The sequence below is a fragment of the Cygnus olor genome, chromosome 7 (genome assembly GCF_009769625.2).
Source record: "Cygnus olor isolate bCygOlo1 chromosome 7, bCygOlo1.pri.v2, whole genome shotgun sequence".
Lineage (NCBI taxonomy): Eukaryota > Metazoa > Chordata > Aves > Anseriformes > Anatidae > Cygnus > Cygnus olor.
The window spans coordinates 11,229,177-11,243,004 of record NC_049175.1 but is presented as its reverse complement, the minus strand read 5'-3'; the positions used below and the strand labels follow the sequence as shown (position 1 = coordinate 11,243,004).

Below are 13,828 nucleotides of genomic sequence, written 5' to 3'. Positions count from 1 at the left end.
CAACATGGAGGTGGAAGTCCCTCATCTGCAGCTGGCTTGATAAAGGGGAGAAGAGCAAGGGAGCTGAACCCAGCCTGGATTAAGCCTTCCAACCCAGACACTGTTGCCTGCTGAAGTCCCTGGTGAGCACCAGAAGCAAAGCCTTCCTCTCTAGGAATCTGCTATCGCAGTCCTTACAACCAAATACCTGTAACCCCCCAACCCTATATACCCAGGCCTGTCACCGCCATCCCTTCACACACTAGTCTTGTGGGTTGACACAAGCATCTGCCTTGGATTCTTCACATCCACACAGAAAGCAAACAGGCAACTGAAAAAATCAAACACTCCCCACCATCTCAGCATAGGTACTTTTTAATATTTTACCAGTCTTGACTACCTAGACGGCCCGGAAATCTTCCTAGGTATATCTAGCACCTCACATGCACTGTGCTTCCTAGCAACACTTGGCACAACAAAATTTTCCAGCCTTTTGTATTTATTTTTTTTGGTATTTCAAAAATTTTGCAGGATTTTGGCAATATCCTCTTCCAGCCACAAACAAGCAAACTGCCCTTTGCCTGGCTACGTGAGCCTTGAAGCATGAGGGCTTGTCTTTCCGAGCCCAAGCCAGAGCGGGCAGGGGAAGGACAGCACCCTCCTGGTCAGGAGGAGGATGTACTGCATAACAGAGGCTGTTTGCCACAGGCAGATTGACTGTCACCAACAAAGCACTGTCAGAACCTTTATTAGCAAAAATTTCCATGTTCTGATTCATCCATCTTTCCCACATTCATCCATCCTTCCCACCGGAACTGTTCCATTATGTTTAAACACCCACATATTTGTTCATACCCCCTTTATCTGCAGAGCAAAAGAGAAGTAGCGCGGAGGCTGAGTCTGTTCCTTGAAACAGAGGCAAGCAGGTTCAAGTCCCCACTCTGAGATTTTAACCACTGGTGTCTTACCTCCCCACAGGTCACCCTGCACACTGGGCTGCCGGCTGTTCCGGTGTTGTGTAGGGTCACTCTCTTTGAGCAGAAAAGCTATGAGAACTTTCAAGTTCGATTAACTAGCATTCATTTTACTTATCTTGAATGAAAAAGTACCATTAAAAAACCCTGACCCAGTTACTTCATACATAAAAGAAGCCTTTGTAGCAGGTGTAATATTCCGAGGAGGTGGTTAATGAGAAATGCACATCAGAGCTTAATTGGGAAGAGTCTTTGATGTTGGTTAGCTTACCTGTTGTGACACTAAAGCAGAACATCACAAGGGAGGGAGGGAGCATACACTGCATCTCTCCTGGGGGCTGTTACAACCAGTTAAACCGCAGCCTCCTGGGCTGTTACACTTCAGTTCATGCTGTTGCTGTCTGAACAACACGCACAACCCCATGCCAGGACACCCACAACCCAAGGAGTCAGATTCCTCCAGCATTGCCCACAAAGGACCCATCTCTAGCTGACTGCAAGAAGCTTTGATTTCAGCAGGTTTATTTCAGCACAAACCCCGTCAGGTCTCACAGTCCTTAAGATAAGCTAAACAGCATTTACAGCTGAGGTGGAAAAAAATACATTGAAAAAATGATGTCTGAAAAAAAACAGAGCAGGTTGTTTTTTCCAGTACACTGAACTCAACTGAACCAAGCAGATGTAAATAAATTTCTAAAAAAAATGAAACTTATTCACAAGAGTTGCTTTGATTAGACAATCTGTAAAAATGCACAGTGGCATAGAGGGGTTGTGTGTGAATGCCATTTGTTTCGGGTGAGCACAGCACTACCACACAAGAACGCCGCACTTAAGCGGAGATCCAAGGAAAGCTGCTTCTCTGCAAAAAGCAGAGGGAACTTCCTTGGCCTTGTGCTCTCTACCTTGCTTCAACGTCATTTCCCCCCTCACATCTCTCAAATGCTTGAGTGGCATGGTGAGAGCTCTCCATCCCATTTTGATTTATTGTAGCTACAGGAATGGAGGCAACTATAAATTCCTGTGTCTTTGTGCACAGAGCTGTAACCACAGCACGAACCTCGTCTCCACAATAAAACCTTCAAAACTCAAAACATAAAATCCCCACAAAATTCACACGGAACATGCATGAGAGAAAGAGAGAAATGAATAAAAATTGTTAACAGACAAAAAATAGCACATCCTCTTTTTATTTTTTATATATTCACTGCATACTCATTTGAAAAGGTTATAAAAAACCCTCCAAAACACAGTTTCACATTACTTTACCTGAACAACTATTTCTCAAATGTAAAAGCATTTGAAAGACTAAAAGGGTTTTCTTGTTACTGGCTTAAAAGTGATTTTCATACTCAAGTACATTACTACTATTTAACAAGGGAACAAATGCGCTTCACTGAGTGAATATCTAATTCCCTGTGTGACCACAAGTAAAAATGAACGAAGCTGGCAGCCCCCAGGAGACATGCTAGGCCTGCCATGCTCTGAGAGAGTTTTTGAATGCTCCCTGTAAATCACCAACGTTTGTTCCATGCCTGACTGCGCCCTGTACAATGACTGAAATGTGTGCATTATACCTGTTTGTACTTCTGCTTGGCTTGAATTTAGCTTGGCTTGAGGAGTTTGTTCTTGCTAAAAACATGAGCAGAATTTGTTTGAACCTTATTAAGACCCACAAGAGAGCTAAGATTTTAGTTTAAAAATAACAACAAAGGGGTGGGGGAAAGAAGGCAAGGGGGAAAAAGGGAAGAAATAGGACAAAGAAAAGAAATGAGCTTCATGCTCCAGGACATGATGAAAAACTTGCTATTGAAGAACCACTGTTTGCAATACCCATTACTCCTCTGCCAAAACTCAAGTTAGGAGCAGTACACAGAACTATCCCTCTAACGCTGTACTGGGGCATCTTGGACAGCACTGTCCAACAAGAAGTGCTTATAAAAAGGTGCATTTTGATTTTTCATCGCAACGGGAATATGCTTTGATCTGTTTTCCAATGCATTCAAATGACTGTTGCACAGAGGTCTCGTTCCTGTGGTGCAACATAAGAAACAGCAGTTTGAAATACAGAATAGCAGAGATTAAAAACTCCCTTTATCTGCAGGGTTTCCAGCAGCTTTGCAAGCTTTCAACACAGTTCAAACCCAGCCTAGACACCATTTCTCTGAAGAAGCAGGGGATGCCTGTACTGCTTCAAACTTTGATCCTCCTGCTGAATTTGCTAACAAGAGCTGACTACTGCCCGACTGCTTTTACAGATATTTGTAAACTCCAGTGGTTTGTCCATTGTAATCGAGACAGTTTTCCAAGTACTGGCTGGCAGAGGCCAAGGCACCACCGGAAAAGAATGATGCTTTTACACTAAGAGCCCCACAAGAAATAGGGGGTTAACAATTTTCCAGTTTTGGCCAGACCCAAGCCTAAAATTACCTCCCTGGCAGTACTCAATACCAGATGCTTTCAGAGACTGTAGTAGTACAGGGATAAGGGAAAACTTACCCTTTACAGTGGTTATAGATGAGATTTGTTTAAGACTGAAAAAGCCTGAAATGTTACTGCTCCTTTCATAAAAACTGCTTACTTTTTGATGCAGGTTATCCACTGTTTTAAAAGAACCTAAAGGTTCAAAGTGAAACATTCCAAGTAAGACCAGGATCAAGCTTACACGGAGAACAGCAGGTTGATCCTTTAACACAGGTGATTTATAACACAGTCTTAGACACAGTTTTGCCATGCTTGTTTACCCCACTTCACTCTTTACACAGGTTGAACTAATGAGCACTAAGTCAGGTTTTTTTTGGTTTAATTTTGTTTAATAATTCTATATAATTTAAATTCTGCTCTAGAAGTAGAAATCTTAGCTTCTTCTGAGTGCTTTTCACAGTACTACTTAAGACAACTATCCAACATGAATTTGCAGAAAGTACTCTTTAATGCCACTACTCTTCACCAGCTTCAATATAAAGTCATCTGGCCTTATTTTTAGCTGGTTAACCTGAAGGTTGTTTAATTTGACCTATCTGGCTTTGCACTGAAGCAGAAAAGAGCACGGCATGGCCCATCCTACTATGATGAGAACACACAACTTTCAGCATATGGAAAGTAAGAAGCTGATGAGGAAATGAGGGAAAGGAAAGCAGTACCTTAAGCAGTGCAACTGTTCCCAAACTGTACTCAAGCTTTCTATTCAAATTGCTCCTCAAACTTTATTCTACCTTCACAGCAGCCATCTCAAGAATGGGGTAACCTGGGACACCAAGAATCACTCCCCCTACTTTCCCAAGAGTTCCTATCATTAAAAACTTTTTATTTTTAAAACAAATGTGGCCCTGATTTATGCCACAACTACAAGTGTACAGAAGGTGAGACTGGTTTAGCAAAAGGCTTGTGAGAAGTTTGGGTTAAATGATTGAACTCACCATTGTGGAGGAACAAAGTGGCAAATGCCAGGCAAGGAGATGATTTCATTGTGCAGCATCCAGCTGGCTCAGAGCTCACACGTCTTCTTGACCTTCCTCACTCCACATATCCAACCTTTCCTGTTCTGTAATGAACAAGAAAAACACTATTTCAAAACTAAATGACTGCTGTATTTAACACACTTTCGTTTTTCCTCTGTTAACTTATTAATGTGTTATACACTTAAAAATCTGTGGCCACTGTGGAAACTGCTACATCTTTAAACATCATCTCGGGGTAGTTTCCTCCTATTTAACTGCTTCCTCCTAAATCTGACTAAAAAATGGAAAACGTCATTCATACAAATAGTTTTAGATGCAACATTATCCAGATTTTTATGTTCTTGACTTTACAACATCAAAGATGAATCTTCTAATGTACACGTTTTTGGATTGTGTCCACTTACAGTGATAAACATAAAATATTCACTGTTAGGATTATTAACAGAATTCTATTCTATTCTAACAGATTTCTATTAACAGAAAATTCAGCTCCAAACTTCTACAGATTATCATTTGTGTTTTCAGTTTAACGCTTATGATAAAACAATGTAGTATTTTGTGAGGCACAATTAAAACTCAACACATTCCACAGCTCTGTAATGATGATCTGGTTATAAAAAATATAGAAATATTATTGATATATGACATATGAAATTTTAAACATTCAGCATTTTAAACATTGTTTACAATAGCTTTTTCCTGTTGTCTAGAAAAGTTAGCATTTCTTTTAAAAAGTAAAGTTCCAGTTTATTTTGGCAATTCATCCAATACTTTTGAAATTAGAAACCACACACTGGCTGAACAGCAGAATCAAAAGGTGAGTGCAAAGCCCAAGGCTACTGCCACATCACATATTCTGATCTGATTTTGAAAAGAGATTCCTGCAGCTGCAGTGAGACACTGCAGGAGCTCCTAGCATACCGAAGATGGTGCAGGAGGTGACACGGATGAAGGCTGAGAGAGGCAGGGGGCAGAAACCATCTAGAAGAGAAAGCTGCATCAGCTATGGAATTCGGTTTTGGATCAGTAAATTACATGATGAAAATTTTTGCTTTTAAGACCATTTCATAGTTGCAATGCCAGGAAGGCCTTAGCACTGCTACACCGTTCTTTTGATAATTAAGGTCATTCTACTCCTGGACCTTATCTTCACTGCATGTTTTGAGTGGCATACTAACAGAGCTAAGCAAAGCACACTCATGAGGTTATTACTCAACTTGCAATACTGTCCGGGGCAGTATGGGATCCAAGCAAAGACTCTCTATAACTAGAGAATTGTAAACAGCCAAGAGAACTCTTGGATCATCCCATAGCTATTTGTTTTGGTGTCTTTCAGACTGTCAAGGCACAAAAACAGCTTCCCAATCACAGCAGTTTCCTGGTTCCACAAAATCAGCTGTTCAGTAACACTTGATTATTAGCAGAGACACCTAAGTATGTGGATTTCTCTGCTGCGACCTTATTGTGTCTCTAAGAGCTTCCAAGTGAACCCTTCCACTGCAACATATTTCCAGAAAGCCACTGAAATCATTCTTGAAGTGAAACTAAGTAAAATAAACTAAGCCACTGATGAGTAGTTTAGTGAGTTAGGCATGAATATCACAGATCAACTTAAAATACAGTTGTGGTTCCTACTGGAAAGAAATGGAGTTGTAATTGAACAGACTTCTTGATTCATCAAAGTTTAGTTCAATTCACTGTCCTGAGACAGTGAGTTAACTCTGTATGGGTAACTGGATTATATTAAACACAGAACACTCGAGCCTACACACTGTGACAGTCGCATTTCTATTTGGAAACACAAATGTGAATGACTATTACTGCAGACTAAAACTTTCAGTGGGGATTTGATTCCTGAGAAACAATACGCAGGGACTTTATCGTAAGCATCATTTTGAAGACTGTTACCAATTCCATAGCATCGATTTGCAAGTTGCTACAGAGATCAAGTCAGACCCAAACCTCTGAAACAGCCAGAGCCTTTATACTCACCCTTCTTTTCCACTCAAAAAAGAAAAAAGGAGGTGATGTCTGTACCACGTCCATCACAAAATGAAAGCTATTCGCTTCAGCACCCATTTAGAGGGCAGGATGCAACAGCTGCCAACCTTCGTGCCCAGCAGCAGACCTCAAAGGGGCTGGGTCACAGCACAGCCCAATGGGCACAGCGTGGCTCTAATGAATGGCTGGCAGAAGGCCTTACAAGCAGCTCTCTACATCCCACCTTGCTGTGGGACAAGGCAGCATTTAAGCACAGCACACGGAGGCCTGCTGCCAGGGCTGGAAAAGCAGGCTAAGGAAGATGGCATTGTAACATGCCACGAGTAAATCTGAGAGAAATGACAAGTGGGTATCCAAAGAACAGAGATGATTTTTGCTAGCTGTAATGAAACATACTTAACTTCATTTCAACTTCCATTAAAGAAAGAATACCACATGGCCTGAGGAAAAGGAAGAAGGAGTCTCAACAGTTCAATATAAGGCAATGTTTTATGAGGAGAAACAAGCCACCATACTTGCAAGACAGTATCAGTCCATTTAGACTTGCAGGCTCAGCGAAGAGTTATCTAGCAGCCTAGACATTTGTCTGAGGCAGTAATTTGCCTGCCTATTCCAGGAGGCCTGCAGGAGTTCTTAAAGCTCTTTATAGACATCTTAGATCTTTCCTGCCCTTGAGAATACATTTATCACTTTTCCTACCCTGCTCTTCAACTGCAACCTCAAATTTGTGCAGGTCTGTAAATAAGTGCTCTGAAGGTCAACCTGAATAATGCCGACCATTTCCAAGCCAACCTTCCTTTCCCACCTGGTAACAGCCACAGGGAAAGAGATATTTGTGCAGACTTTTTAGGGGAAGGTCTTAATCCAAAATACAGGTAGCTCAAGGATAAGTGTGGGCGACTTGGGAACAGGGGAGTCATTTGTTCTTCACAGACGATTATTGGCCATGAATCATTTACAAGGAGGATAATGAGACACTGGAGAGACTGCTACTGAATTAAAAACGATGGTCAGGATCTTTATCCCTTTCCCCTTAATAAAATTGCATGGGATTTTCCCATACAGGAGAAACTACTGCTGGTAATTGAGTTTTGAAATTTTGGAGATAAGACTAAAACATGTGGAGAACACACACACAGCTGGGGTGGGTTGGAAGAAAAGGCAGCAGAAAAGCAAACCTCTACCAAGACAGTGTTACTTCATTTTGTTACAAATACAGAATTGATTGCTGGGTGAAATATTCATTTTCGGGAAAATACTAGTTTTGCTAATGTGCACTGGGAAACCAAGACCAAAATAAGTTGTTTTGGGTAGTGTGAATAAAATCTATTTTTTCCTATTTGTTGGGATGACAGGAATAAATTTTGCTTTGAGTCAGTTCAACAGTGAACTGCCCTTTCTCGTGAGCTGCCACATTCTCCTATCTCACCTACAAGATGACATCCTGAGCAAATTTCAGCACGTTTTTTTCTCTCCTTCCTACCCCTCACAGTAAGTTTTCTCATGTCCAACATGTTCCCAAGCTTGAACAAAAAGTTTACACCGTGTTTTTTATTCCCTCTCTTGCTGAGCCATCAGCCTGTATCACAGGAGATGGGATCTGCTGGAAAGCAGCAATCAAGCTCACCCATATTGCTGCTACCAGAGGCGGTCAGTGGTTTGAAGGAGCTGTAATTCAGCTGTAAGCAAAGCCAATTAAGTCAATACTTGAACTTTTCCAAAATCAAGCTTTTTGTTTTACCTATTTGATAAGATTTAGGGAGAAGAAAAAAGGCTGAAATATCCAAGTTTTCCACAGACTAGAAATTTTATCTTTTGTTCAGCTGTGCACTTTACTAATAATGGTGTGAATTACAAAACATGGCTATCAACTCAATCACGAGTTATCAACTCCAGCCAAAGCAATCAGTACATACTTGATCCAATATATTAGTCTGCTACTTGTAATCTTGTTAGTCTTACTCGTTGCAATCCAGCATCTTCCAAAGTACTTATCTGTAAATTTATACTGAATGGTTAAAAAATACATAAAATTTCCTCTGCTCTTCCATGCCTTTTGAGAGAGAGGCAGATCCTTTCCATCTACTGTCATTAAAGCAAGTTTTTTAAAAAAAAAATCTTTCTTAAGAGCTGTAGTTTGCCATACTTTTTGTTGTTCAGCTTTGCAAGAATCTTACTTGGGAGCCAGGATGCCAAGAAATACCTGCATGCTTTAGCCCCCTCCTCTAAATGCCTTACCTCCAGTAAGTGACCCTTTACTGTGCTCAGCACAGAGTTCAAGACAACTAATGAAGCCCCTCTCACCAGCAACACATTAGGCTTTTAGTGCATGTCTGCCTATGCATAGGTAAAAAAAAGATTCTTACTATACAAAGCAAAAATAGACACTAAAAAAAAATCAAAAAAAAATTCCACTGGGGGAGGGGGATCTTTTTTTTTTTTTTTTTTTTTTTCTTATTTCCCCAAAAATATATTGTGCTTTTAATCATTTGGTTTCACAGAGCAGTAAATAAGGCTATTACATAGATGCTCTGATGCATAGCTCATAGCAACCATGCAGATGAATAAGGAGTGGTTTTGAGCTAGGGAACGAAATCAGTATACAGTGGATAACTCAGCTGATTTTGACTGACACTAAGTATGACAACATGCAACCCAAACCATGAAATCTTCCTTCTTTATTCTATAATAACTTTAAAAGAGCTTCATGGATTTTTTTTTCAGATTTAATAAAACTCCTAGAATGCTGAAATATAGTATGTGTGCAACAAGTTCCAGCTCAATTTGATTTTTTTATAGCAGGTTGTTAAAGCCCAGAAAATATGGGTTTATTGCAGAAATGCTGACACAAACATAAATGTAATGGAGAGAAGAACAGCACTGCTGTAATTTCTGATGCAATCCTATCAATATCAGTGGTTATCCATGGTTAAAGGTTGCACCAAGAATTTTACTTTTTATTTTCATTCACCTCTTCAAGGCAAATTTTTCTTAGACTTCTGAGAGATTTTGTGTCACTTACCTAGTTTTGTTAGAGAGACCTATGAAACACCTCTTTGCTGATGGTGCGCTATTAACAGCAGATGACAAAACAATGAGTATTCTACGGTCAGCTAATGCAGAAGCTAAAATCCTTGGATAACAGTTATTCCAGGGACAGCCTTGCACACATGCTGAGATTAAATTAAAAAGTGAATTTATTAGAACTTGAAAGAAATCTCAGATTTCTTTAGAAATAGAACTTTCAAGTTCTAATAAAGAAAAGATGAAGGGGATTCTCGCTCAGTTATACATGGATGACCTTCTAACTTGAAGCTAATGAACAAAAATAATCTCCAGAATATCTCTTTTGCACAAACTTATAAAAATAATTCTTAAAACATATTCAACAGAAACAGCATGTTCACAGGAGGATATCAGCCATGTTTCTAAATGTGTTAAGAAGGGTCTAACAGCCACTTCTGAAAGGCTATGGAAGTTGCCCAATATCACTGCTCTTTCCCCTAGAGATTACCACAGAGCTGCTATGCCACCCACATCAAAGGCTCGTTTGTGGCAGAGGCAAGCTCCAGCCCACCACATGTGGGGCAGACACAGGCTGCAGAAAGAGATGGCTGTCGGGCTGCTGATCACCCACCACCTCCCGTGCGCGTCTGCAAGGTGCTGCTTTGGATCGGCTGCACTAGAACAAAGTCAAGACGTGATGTCATATCCGAGGAGTCACAGAGATGTGAGAAAGCAACCTCACAAGTCTGACCTGATCTGAACTGCAGCACTCCAAAGTTGGCTGAAACATACCTGAAAATGCTGATTTCTTTATCAAAAGTTCTTCAACTGGTGCAGTTGCTCTCCAAATAGCTCACAACATGTGACATGCTCTCCTTACTTTGCCTGCCAGTTCTGAAAGAGGCACACTAAATCCAGAACACGACAGTTATGCTAAGGAGACATGCCACTACTAGGAACATTGCTTAGTGGCCAGGTCAGAGCCACATCTGCAACATGCACTGGGTGCACTGCTACCCTGCTCAAGTGTGAGAGAAACATGTCAAGGGCTGTTCCTTCTCCATCAGGAAACTCCCTGCCTCCCCTCCCCAGAAAGAGGAGCCCACACAACCACCAACAGTGCTCCAAACCTCTTTGTGATATAAGCATCCAACCACTTGAGAGGGGGTTGAGACCAGAGGATAATTTCAGCTGAGCTAAACATTCTTGCAGCAAAGTCTGATTAAAATAAACATTCTCTGATAACAGCTATATTGTGTGATATCTCATCAAAGACATAGCAGCTTAATCCTGTGTATTTCAAAGCAAATATAAATTGTTTGACTGAAGTAGGCAGAAATGAGACAGAGACAGTCGACAGACCATTGGCAGAACCAAAAGAGAAGGTCAGGTTGCTCAATTGCTTTTTCTCTTAGGTTGTACCGCCTACGAGTGAAAGATTACCTATATCCTAATGACAATTTTCTAAGCGAATGATGCCCTTTGTGGCTTTTAACTATTTGGGTTACTATCAGGTAAACCACAGTCGTACCTGTTCCAGTCATTTTTGCCTTTAACTTTTGCTACCACATTTCTGACCAAAAAATTACAACCTTCTTTGAAAGGGAGCGGTTAAAGAAAAATCCAGCTTTCAGCTGTACCCAGCTACTGTCATAAGCCAATTCTGTCACAATGACAGTTTTATTTCCAGCTTTTTCCACTGTTTTCCACTATTTACTGCAATAATAAATGTCCCTTACTGTCATTTTGATGCAGCAACCAGGTTCATTACCATTCACCTATGCATAATCATCACAAATTGCCCACAATTATCTTTGCAGAATGAAGTCCAGCTGGAAGCAAGGGAAACCAAAGCCAAGGGGTGACTCGGTACCTCCCAAAGGATGCAGCCAGCCCAGCACCTGCAGGTCTCACAGGGAGCCTGGGGCAAGATCCCCAAAGCCAAAGTAGTCCAAAATGCCCTTTTTCTGAGGCCGAGTGATTTCTTTTGACACTTGCTGCTTTCCACAAAGTTGTGTTCCCAAAATACAGACAGTACCAATTTTACCAAGGAGTAGCAGGTCCTAGAAAAATATTTTACGTGAAAACACTGGGTTTCTTTGTTTCTTAGATACTTTTTGCTCTGCTCCTCTTCCAATTCCCCTTCACTTCACACACACAGAGTTTCAACAGTTTACATATGATGTTTTTTTCCTAAGCATTTAATTTCTGCAGCCTTTATCCACTTCCACCACCTAGCTGGAGGAAATTAAGCACAACGTCACTTTACCCTAGGCACTGAGTTTGGAGAGGCTGCCAGCGTTACCCATACGCACTCACTCCCCACTCCTAGATTATGGGGAGAGACGAAAGCTGCGATATTCCTGCGTGCTTGCAAAGGACTCACCTGAGCTGAATCAATTCCTACACTGCAAACACCAGCAGTGAGTGAGGGCAAAGGGAAAACAGAGTCAAAACCAATCCAAGCTTTCCTTCTCCTTAAGACTTAAAAAAAAAAAAAAAAAAAAAAAAAAAAAAACTCGCTCATGTAACATTCTTCTACCATTTTGAGTACACTTAGCTTCTCTCCCTTTTCTTTGCTTCATTTTAAATTCTTATATGCCTTATGCTGTATTTACACCAGATATTAGGGCAAATCACATCGGCTTATCTATTGTGGAAGATTAATACACAACCCTCTAAACAAAGACCTTTTGAATTAGTTAAGGAGGGAATTTTTGAGACCTACCTTTCTTCATCTTCCTGCTCTTGACTCAATCTTAAGCTGTCATTTAGAAGCGTTGATTGTAACTTACAAGTGCTCAGTGTTATTTGGCTGACAATTTCCCTTTATACTCTCTCTTTATTTTTTTTAATTACCCTGGGAAACATTTTCCCCTTTGACTGATCCCTGCTGGTGAGTGTCTGCCTGGTCTTTTGCTCTGATCACATGGCCAAACTGGTTCAGTTTCCACCTTTTTACTGATGCCAGCAGAGGTCTAGGCCAGGCCAAATTGTTCCATTTCTTTCTAATGCAACTGCTAGTTTTCAGCTGTTAGAAGAGCCTCTGTAAATTCTCTGGAAGATATTTTATGGGCTTGAGCTCTTCATGACTTATACTGCAGGTTTCATGTCTAAGAAAAGCTGTTGATCATACCAGCACCCCAAGATCTAAAGTTTTCACACATGGTCAATTTTTGCTGTTAAGGCAATTTTTATCTAGTGTTTTCTGTCTTGTTTTGATATCTGTGAAGTAAGGAAATTGAATCATTCATTCAGATTTCTTCTCTTTGGTGTAAACTTCATGTATGAAGATTGCTCATTGCTGCTGTAGTTTTCTCTCTTCCTCCTGTGGGGATTCCTAAGTGATAGAAAATTGCAGGCTTGTCCCTTCTTATACTAGTTTTAGTCTGTTTCCTTTATCAAGATGACATCACTCGCAAGTTGTGCAAAGCATAAATAACAAATTAATTGAGAACAACTATGCTATCCCATTAGAGTTTAAGGGCTTCTGACAAAGACAAGAGAAGGCATTCTGGGCTTACCTTAAGCCAGTACAGTTGCTAAAATGACACCACTGAGGATTATTTTCTTGTTTTTCTCTTACACTTTTGTTGAGAGGGCTTGTACGCCTATCATGATGCTTTGCCAGCACTGTCCCTTTTCAGCATGTCTCCTGCTCACTGAAGCCTGGGGAGCTATGGCACAGCCTCCCCTTTGATGCTCCATGTGTTTTTCAGGCAGTATGCTCCAGCTGTCGGTCTGTCCTTTGCTTCGCCTCTGTGTGAAATTTGTGCATCCTTCTGCAAGGCATTTGTTTCTTTTTAGACCTCAGCCAGTTCCGGAGGACTGAGATGTGGCTGAGAGGAGTAATTCAGCCTGTAGTGGAGAGATTTTGCACTGGAGAATCCCCTTCACAGGACTGGCATCAGCTACAGGTGCGACTGCCAGGTTATGCTGCCACTTTATCAAGCTGGTCCCTGCAATGTCCTCTATCCCTTAGTATTATTTAGCAAACATCTTATTCTCTAAAGATACTGATCTGCCACTTTTGAGTATATCTGCTGTTTCTGTGGTTTGTTTTTTTGTTTTTTTCCTCAAGTACAGAAAAATCTTCTTCTAGCACCTTTTCTTCCCCACTTGCTGGTCTGCTAATCATTGTTTCTATACAGATTTTCTTCCCTGCCTATATCATTACAGAAGAATCATTATACACATGTGCACAAGACACATTCAAACACATCCCACCCCCAGTAGTACTCCTGCAGATCCCTGAGATCGAAGACTTTTGGACTCAGTCACCCCCTTCTCTAGAAATAAACCCAGTCACGAGGGGATGGTAAGTAGGCAGCCATCCTCACTTTACTCCTTGATGGGTCTGCAAAAAATCTCAGCCCCCTGAGCTCTGCAAAGGCACCTAGCTTGAAGCAC

At 40.9% G+C, this 13,828-nt stretch overlaps 1 long non-coding RNA gene across 1 annotated transcript in view; it reads right to left on the bottom strand.

Annotated features, from left to right (window-relative positions):
* Positions 1-13,828, bottom strand: part of LOC121073569 — an 82,675-nt gene that overhangs the window by 25,129 nt on the left and 43,718 nt on the right. The window contains exons 2-3 of the long non-coding RNA XR_005821799.1: positions 5,333-5,392; positions 4,370-4,494 (exon numbers count right to left, since the gene is read on the bottom strand). This is a non-coding gene — a long non-coding RNA (uncharacterized LOC121073569). The remainder of the gene's footprint in view (positions 1-4,369; positions 4,495-5,332; positions 5,393-13,828) is intronic.